General features: G+C 47.7%; 1 pseudogene; it reads right to left on the reverse strand.

Annotated features, from left to right (window-relative positions):
• Positions 1-2,023: 2,023 nt before the first annotated feature.
• On the reverse strand, positions 2,024-4,221 carry LOC136488012 (serine/threonine-protein phosphatase 7 long form homolog; annotated as a pseudogene).
• Between the last annotated feature and the right edge of the window lie 5,381 nt (positions 4,222-9,602).

Consider the following 9,602-nt stretch of genomic DNA (forward strand, 5'->3'; position numbering starts at 1 on the left):
ATGATGAAATGAATCTATTTGCTCAACTCTTACTTGAAAGTAGAACATGTGCTTACTTAGAATGGTTAGATAATGAACTAATCATGGCCGCTAATAAGAAACATACATAAAGATTCACTACTAGTATTGCTTTTCGCAAAAAAAAGGAACCCATCAAACCATAAAGCTTATCATATCCTTTGGAGTGGGAAAATTATTCCTACTAGTCGGGTAAGTCTTGCGAGTACATTGTGTACTCAGGGTTTATTTACCCCTGTTGCAGGTGCAGCTTAAAGAGCAGCTGTTGTGTGGAGGATTCTTCTGGTGGGCATAGACGGATCCTTGTATTCTACCGTTAGATGTTTATTGTAATTCCGCTGTTAAATTCCGCACTCTGGACTTAGTATTGCAATAATGTATTTCTAAGAACTCTGGTTATATGAAATGGACTAACTATTGTAAACTTGTTCTCATTATTAGATCCTAGAGGAAAAATGTGGATTATTCGAGTTCTCCCTTGGGGTGTGCTCGACAGAATCTGTCCGATGTAGCTTGCTTTCGGGGTGCTTAGTGTCTGGTGAAAGACAAGCGCCTTCGAAGGTGTGTTATTTCGGACGGTTCTGCCACAGGGATCCACCCACTTAGTGAACCCGCAGTTTTCTTCTGCCTCGGACGACTGTAAAAAATATTTCATTAAACATGTTCTAAGTGGAGAAACATATTTGACAAACGAATAGTAATAACAATTACCCATGCTCGTGGGCATTTGAAGAAATGACGAGCTCCACCTATCCCCTCGGTGAACATCTGCACTAAGCAGTCACTCTTGCGCTCAGTCAGAAAATGATACACAGGTTCCTCAAAGTCAGTAGGACCAAGAGATCCGTCCCACACAATGGGAGTTCCCTTCATTCCCCCTTTCCTCTCCCACTGCTGAAATCCTTCCCTCGTGATGACCCTCCCGACATTGCTACTCCAATGAAAACAAAGACTCGATTTGTTTTGGGTACCAATGCGTCCAGCAATGCGTATATATAGGCAGAGGCATATGTTTGAGGCATTGTAATGTGGATTAAACGGGCCTGAAAAGCCTACATACAAGCCCTGAAAAGTCTACATCAAAGGACAACTGAAAAATCTACTTAAAATCAGACTGAAAAGGCTATTTGAAAACACACTGAAAAGGCTACAATCTTTATCTGCGATGTTTGTACGCTACACTGGAAAGCCTAGATTCGTGCCTAAGCATTGGCCCCCACACTGGCGCGTCAAGGCTGCCGTGCCAGCCCGCATGACGCGTCAGGGCTGACGCGTCAGCCCGCAAGACGCGTCAAGGCTGCCGCGCCGTCCTGCGTGGCGCGGCAAGGCCGCCACACCAGCAAGCGTGGCGCGTCCGTGTTGGTTTGCCATGCCGCTAGGCATGGCGCGGCTGTCATTTCAATGCTAGAACGCTAACTAAGCCATAGTATGAAGTCGCATTATATGAAGTTGGCGCGTCCGTGTTGGTTTGAGATGGTCGCATTATATGAGGTCGCAATATTTGAAGTTTCGACACAATATATGAAGTCGCAATAACAGTTAAACAAAAACAGTTTCGACACAATATATGAAGTCGCAATATATATGAAGTCACTCCAAATTAATACATAAGTCATAAGCCATAGTCCAAGTGCACAAGTACATAAGCCATAGTAAGTCCACGTGCAGAAGTACATAATACGTTAGTGCTCGTTTAGTTCCCAAAAAATTTTCTAAAAAGTGCTACAGTAGCCATCACATCGAATCTTGCGGTACGTACATGGAGCATTAAATGTAGACGAAAAAAAACTAATTACACAGTTTGGTTGGAAATTGCGAGACGAACGATTTGAGCCTAATTAGTCCATGATTGAACACTAATTGCCAAATAAAAACGAAAGTGCTACAGTAACCAAATTCCCAAAATTCACGAACTAAACACGCACTTAGTGTTAGTCCATGCTCCTCCTACATCATAGATACTGCAAACACTAACTGCCAGGTGTGTACGCATGTGTCGGACGCCTCAGTCGCTTCGGTCCTGTAGGCAGCAAGTTGGGAGTAAACCCAACGTCCGTGCGGTCGCGCTGGTGGGGCACCCGATGGAACTGTTGCGTGTAACTTGGACCCTGCAAGTATAGTATAGACATTATTAGTTAGAATCTGTAGGTTTGCTACACAAAATACCCAAAGTTCTTTGAATTACCTGATCATCGAACTGTGTAAAAACAGGTGCACCTCGACATCCCAATCTCATTGTACTCATCCTCGTCCGCCTCATCGTCGTCCTCCGCGGGACCCTTGCCTCCATGGACAGGAGTATGAACAGCAGAGCTCCCAGCAGCCATGGAGCCCGACGAAGTGGCAGCTTTCGGCAGAGTGCTCGAACGGTAGGGACTTAGCACCGGCGTTTCTTCGTGTGGCACCCACAGAGTATCCATACAGCTCAGCTTCTGAGCCAGCTTCCTGCACGTCCTAGACACTTTCTGCACAATAAGATGACACGTACTGATCAGCCATGGAACACAGTGAACCATAATTAAGATTTTTGTAATGCCATTGTAAATAGACGGTACCTTTACGAAGAGGTGTAGAATGCCCTCCGGTTCCCCTCTAGTCTCTGCTAGTCGACAGATTGTTTCGTTGGAGAGGCTTGACAACCGTGTGGCCTGTGCACATAATAGAGGCACATTCGTATTAGCACATGTATTAGCAACGAACGAGAGCAGTTATGATGAAATTCAAATTCCTTACCACATATCTCTATAGCAGGGCTCTCTCAGGCTGTGTCTCCGCCCTAGTTGCGACGTCGTACGCATCTTCGACGACATCTTCATCCGAGTCGTCCCCAATTGCGTAGTCAGAGTAAGGGGCCTTCAAATGTGTCCTCGTACTCCTATGCAACCATTGGAGGTACTCGTCGAAAGCGTGCTAGTTGTGTTGCGGTGTATCACAGATCAGGACCCTTTGCCTATTCTCCCACTGCATGATGTGCGCGTGGTGCGTCATTGCCCAGTTCTTCTCCTCGTACCTGTTTCTTTGATCATACCTGCAATATACAATTCAGTTAGTGGTTGTATAAAGACTGACTTTATAATTTATGTTCGTATTTAATGAAGTGGTGTGTGTGTTTACCCGTGCAAAGTTCTGTTCGTCGAGTACGGTGGCGGTGGGCATGGCTGCAGTCTTCCAAACTGCCTGCACACCCTGATCGGTAAGTGCATCTCTACCACGTAGAAGAAAATAAGACCAATGTCCGAACGCCACTCGTCCCTCTCTTCCTCAACGCGAGGACTCAGTTAGTCCTCCAGCTCCAGTCGCACCCAAGGACACCAATTCACCTGAAATTTGTATTGGTGAGTTAGGATTCGATTCTGTGTTAGGACTCAACATAACCAACTTTGCATAAGCATTTGGGTCCTAACCTAGTGTTGTGTCACGACGTCCAAGTAGTCCGTGTACAACATGTACCTTTGTTGCGGGTTGCCTCTCACTAGCTCCGCGTCTTTCCACACGTGCAGAGCAGTCGGTCGTATGTCGTCGTGATTCCATGCCTGCATTCTAGACCAATATGTAATTGCAAGTGGTGACCACTGTATGTAATTAATTTGAATGACAACAAAATTCGACGGACTTACAGGCAACTCCTCAGGAAGAACGGGCCTCCCAACTAGCCATCGCTCTCAGCACCAAACCTGTAGTAGGTGACAGCAATCACCTAGGTTGCCGTTGTCTGCAGTGCGACGGCAGGCAACGCAGAGCTAACGATACATCCATGCTAGGACCGCGCTGCCCTAGCTGTAGGCTGCTATGCTCTCCCATGGCTGGCTAAGGATGTTCAAAAATGCCCAGCTGATAGTGTTACCTGACGCATCGGGGAATAGGAAGGCGCCTAGGAAGTGCCACAGCCACACTCTGGCGTACCTCTCGATCTCGACCTCTGGCGTGTCGGGGTGCAGTTCCCCAAAGTTTTGTCTAATCCACGTAGAAGTCAGACCAGAAGTTTTCCTAAAAATTTTTAACAATGAGACAGATACAATGCTATGAAGGAAATTTATCAATTTCGTCGAGTTTCTTACTTTGATTTTTTAGCCTCCTCATTGTCTGGTGGCCTTCTACCACAGAACTGCTCTACCGCATCAATCCAGTGGCCGTGGTCGTCACTGGAAGCCCACCCAACCGTAGACACGGTATGAGCTTCACGTCCTGCAGCGTGATAGTCATCTCGCCACAAGGAAGGTGGAAGGTGTGGGTCTCCGGCCTCCACCTGTCAGTTTGTAATTGAAAAAGAAAACAGTTAGTTAAAACAATTACACAAATAGGTCATGAGGCCAACTACGAATCAAACAAAAAGAAAGTCGAACCTATCCACAGCTGCAGTGAGAAGTGCGGGGGTCAAGGACTGGTAGCCCAGAGTTGTAAACCCAGGCCAGCTCAAGGAAGCCGGCACGCTGTATGTATGGCGCGTACCACTCATCCCAGCGGTGTACATGGTGCATGCGTGGTCTCAGAGGTGTTAGGAACTCCTGAAGCTCCAGGTCGGACAGGAAGTGGGCTCGGTGGTCCTTGTCGTAGGACAACTCAAGAAGGGGGTAGTCCGGATGCTGATCCATCCTGGTTCAAAGTGGAAAAGATCTGTTAGAACAAACATTTATAAACAAAAAATGAAACATGACTGCATATCAAATTAAAAAGGAACATGATAAATAATTAGGCAACATGAGTCAAAAAAGACATAACAATTGCAATTGACATTATGAAACAATGCAAAAAAAAACAATAATCTGTATACACCTGCTGCCTTTGTGTTCTATGCCTCGAAGCCTTGTGACCAGGTTCGTGGCAAATGGAGCAAAGATTTGTACCACGCGTCTCGTTGAAGTCCCTCCCTTTGTACTTGTCCTCGCCGTAACCTTTCATAGCATCCATGTCCCCCTTCAGTCTCTTCTTCTTCCTCCTACCCTTACCAACCTTCATCAAATCTAGATCAGGCAGGTAGTCGCCACCACGATAAGGCGGCCACTGTGTCGGGTCAAGGTACATCTCGAAGCTTTTCTGCCATATACTGACGGTATTCGCTCGGAGGTATAAGGGTGACATATATGGGAGAGCTTTGTGGTCATATCCGATGACCCTACACGCCGTGATCATGTGAGAGCAGGGGGCATGCATGGTCTGTGGTACGTTGCAAGTGCACTCCACTTTCTCAAGATCAACCTTGTAACTGCGACCACCATAACGTTCGCCGCCCAAGGTTGTGCCACCCCTCCCTCGTACATTGTAAACCTGCCTTGTAGGTCCATATGCCTCGGCTATTTGCATCTTGGCCCAAACCTCGGCCTCTTCCAAATATTCTTTAGCAGCCTTTTCAAACGTCCCATCATTTTTGGTGAGCCTCCTCTGCGCTTTGGCCCACCTCTTTACAAAATATTCGTTGCACTTGTCAAATGAGTACTCAACTATTCTAGACACCAGCAATGCTCGAACACCCTTGAAAACACGGTTGAAAGACTCCGACGAGTTGGTGGTCATGATGCCATACCTATAACCACCCTCATCATATGCTAACGCCCACTTAGGCTTCTCTTCCATCTGCTGCTCCAACCAGGCCTTCCCCTGTTGGTTTAGCATCTTGTCTAGTTTCTTCTTTGTTTCCTTGAACTCACGCTCAGTACGGACGCAACACAGAGCCTTTACCCTGTCACAAACCTCCTTCTTCCTCTGACGCCGCCAGAAATTAGCGGCAAAATGTCGCATGCACCATCTATGCACTAGAGGTGGGTACCCTTCTAGCTGTTCTTCGGCAGCACTAAGGAGACCTGTGTGCTGGTCCGATATCATACATACTGTGCGAGATGTGCCAAGCACGTGAACCCATAGATGTCGCATGAACCAAGACCATGAATCATTGTTCTCTCTGCCACCACCTCAGGCATGGAAGCATTGCAACCTTGAATTACCCTAGTGTAGCGGGACCAGTAAGCCGGGTCGAGCAAGGGCATTATAACGTAGCGCGACCTAGTCGTCCCAACATCAAACCTCACCTTCAGTGTGATATCACCGCCAAACTTTCCCTTCAATCGCACCAAAAGGTCACTGAAGCTAGGAGGATCATAAAACATTTCCAAATCTTCCTCCATATCCACAAACAAATAATCTTCTTTAGTAACACTTCCTCCATAAAAAACACGGACAAAACTATCCATCTACAAAAGGATATGACGAAGTTTTATCAGGCTTGCGAATTCGTCGAACCAAAGTAAACCCTAACTACCTACCCAACTAAACCCAAAGCACTAACTAGAACCTAGGTACACCTAACTAAACACTAACTTCCTAAGTAAACCCAAACTAACTAAGCAAACCCTAATTAAAACCTAAGTAACGAACTAACTAACATTACCCTAACTATAACCTAACATCCTAAGTAAACTACCCGAACTACCTAACTAAACCCTAACTACCTAAGTGAACCCTATATTCACTGGCTATACTACACTGTCTAACCCAATCCCTAATACATAACTACCCACTTAAACTAAATGCCTAACCCTAATCTCTTAATTTCAAAAAAATCACCAAAATCAACAGATCGGGGAACCTTGCCTACAAGTGAAGGACCTTTGGGGGCTTACCCCAACTGATGGAGAGGGCCGCCGACGGCGGCGTCAGCTGGCGGCGGAGCCCGTACGGTCGGGCGCCGCCAGAGACCACAGCCGCCCTTCGGGGTCAACCCCCTGCTCAGCACCACGCGGGAGAGAGAGAGGAGGAAGGGGATCCGCGGCCGGAGGTGGAGACAGAGGCGGAGGAGGCAGGAGCGGCTGGCGGTCGCGGCCTAGAGAGGGAGAGGAGTGGAGAGAAAGGAAGTGAGGGAGAGGAGGAAGGGAAATGGGTCGTGGGCCTGTATACCACCAGCTATGCCAGGCAGCTTGGCGCGGCACCGCCGCGCCGTGCATGGTGGCGCGGCAAGCTCGCCACGTCAGCAGCCAGTGAGCACGGCAGCTGCCATGGTGGCAGCCTCGCCACACCGCCATACATGGCGTGGCGGTTCGATTTCGCCGCGCCGTGGCATATGACGCGACCAAACGTGCTAGTTTTGAAAATAGAAATATAACCGTGTCAATGGCGTAAATAGTTTTAAAAAGTGCTAAAAATAATAAAAAATCGCGGTTGCTGGGCCTGTGGGTACACGGGCGGAGTCGCGGTCGGAGATCACCGTGGGTACAGGCGGCAGGTAGGCTCTGCCACGCGTAACAAAAAATGGATCGGAGGGGAGAACGAAAAACAGGAAAGCGTGTTTTGTCACATAAGTATCGTCCTTTTCACCCTGGGTCCACCAGTCAGGCCTATATCAAACGTTGGATGTATAGTTAAAATGCATTCGACGGTGGAGATCTAAGGTGGGTAAACGATTTTTAGGTGACAGATATTTTCTAATTGCTTCGCTCCTTTATAGTATAGATAGATAGATATACTGTGTATCCATAGAAGTATATGTATGAGTGTCTGTGTCTATAATGTAATTCGAAAAGAAAAATAAAATTTCAGCCCGAAGTTGACTCGGCTCTTTAGCTGTCCATCGCTGCTCATTTTTGGCGTTATCGATCAGCCATTCGGCCGGTTGTCACCAAAAATGTAGATTTGGAAAGTGTGGCACATGTTTTGGACTGTATGTATACCTAAGCTCTTCCTGGTTCCATATTTAGTATTGACAAGATACCCAAACGACGACGGAGTTGGTCATGCCGGGCGCACATGCATGAATGCATGATTCCTCAACACTAGTGAATAATGGCAATGACTTATAAGCCGTACTTTTTCAGCGAATAAACAGTATTTTTCTCTCACAATAAATCAGCCAATAGTACTTTCAGCCATGGCTTATCAGCGAAACGAACGGACCTGACTTCATTGTTAGGGACTCGGCAGGTACACTTGGTGATCTTCACGCTAGCAGCTGGCTAATAATAATGTGAGCACATATATGCATCTTGATACTAGATCTTATTAGTCTTTTTGCTAACAATCGATTTCCTCAGTCTCTATCTTTCCATGCACATCACATGCATTCATCTCTTACCTTCTCAGTAAAGCTCAACTTCGCTGCAGTGATTCAATGCTTTCTTAATTTTTCTGCCCAATCCAAGGTGTGCCACGTAGTTTAATTTTAGCACGCTCCCGATGCATCAGGAGGAGGAGGCGTCTGGCTCCTGGCAGAAAATCGCCATTATCTGAGCAAGTACCAGGCTGCAGACGGCAACTGATTAATCCCCCAATGACTTGTCCTAACTCATATGTGGACGCTAGGCGTCCCGTGAAGCTCTCATTAGCATTCAGAGCACATTCGGCAAATAAATAAGGAAAAAGTCTACGTAACCCACCTCCGCCCTCTAACTATTTATGGTGGACTACTTCATCCCCTAAACTATAAAATTGGATTTTTAATACCCTAAAGTTTCCAAAACCGGTCAAATAACCCTCCAAGCGGTTTTGGACGGTTGGTTTACTACAGTAACGGTAGTTTTGTTTTTTATTTTATTTTCACTTAATCTTTGAAAAATCATAATATATCATACAAAAATTATAAAATGGAAATCCAATTTTCTTGAACTTCACATGAGTAGATCTACACAGTGAACATATAATATGGTATGCTTTAGTACAAAGTTTTTAATGTAGCTTTAAATCTATACTTTTCTGTAATTAATTGGAATAATTCATAACTGCAGCTTCTATGGTCAAATTGTGGTGAAATTTTTATGGTGGACTAATTATTGTATGCTTGAACTTTAGTAAAAATTTTATACTCATTGGATCATATATATATATATATAACTTAGTTATAAATTATTTAGGTTTATGTTTGTTAAATCTACTGAGGGCGCCGCGTCAGCCTCCGGAATTCCGGACTCCGGATCGGAAGCAGAGCAGCCAACGTGTACGTGAGCTGGCCAGAGGCGCGCGTGGTGCATGCGCCGTGGAATGGGCGCTAGGTGCTACAACTGCAATGGTGGGCGCCGGGCGTTGGTGGGCGTGTGCGCGCGGATTGGTTTGGAGCCTGGCAGCTTGCGGTGGTGACACGCCCTGCAAGCGATCACGGATCGCAGCCGCCTCTCCACCCACGGCGTCCTCGATTCCTCGCATACGCACACTTTGCACAAGCAGACACGCTGGCCAGGAATCAGGACTACAGGACCCCTTCATTCTCGCTGCCAAACTGGAGCAACTTGAATGTGTGTTGGAGCGCCCCCAAGGCTTCGGCGCGTGGGCGTGATCCCCGCGAGGGACATGGAGCGGAGCGCGGGCGCGGGCGAGGAGGCGGAGCAGCGCCGAGTGGGCGAGCGGGGTGCTGGGCTCGCCGTCGCCATGGCGGTGGTGGGCACAGTGCCAGGAGAGGAGCGCGACCACGAGGTCCGGGTCAGCGTCCCCGAGCGCGGAGACGACAGCGGCGAGGCGCGCGTCGGGGAGCGGGGAAGGGAGGAGCGCCGCGAGGGAGCAGGACCAGGTCGGGTCGGTGGAGCGCGCGGTGAGCACGCGTGCGAGCGAGGCCGCGAGGGCGGGGGCGATGGCCGGGCTCGGTCTCGGGCGGTGCGGGAGTAGCGGGG

This window comes from Miscanthus floridulus, chromosome 10, assembly GCF_019320115.1.
Source record: "Miscanthus floridulus cultivar M001 chromosome 10, ASM1932011v1, whole genome shotgun sequence".
NCBI lineage: Eukaryota > Viridiplantae > Streptophyta > Magnoliopsida > Poales > Poaceae > Miscanthus > Miscanthus floridulus.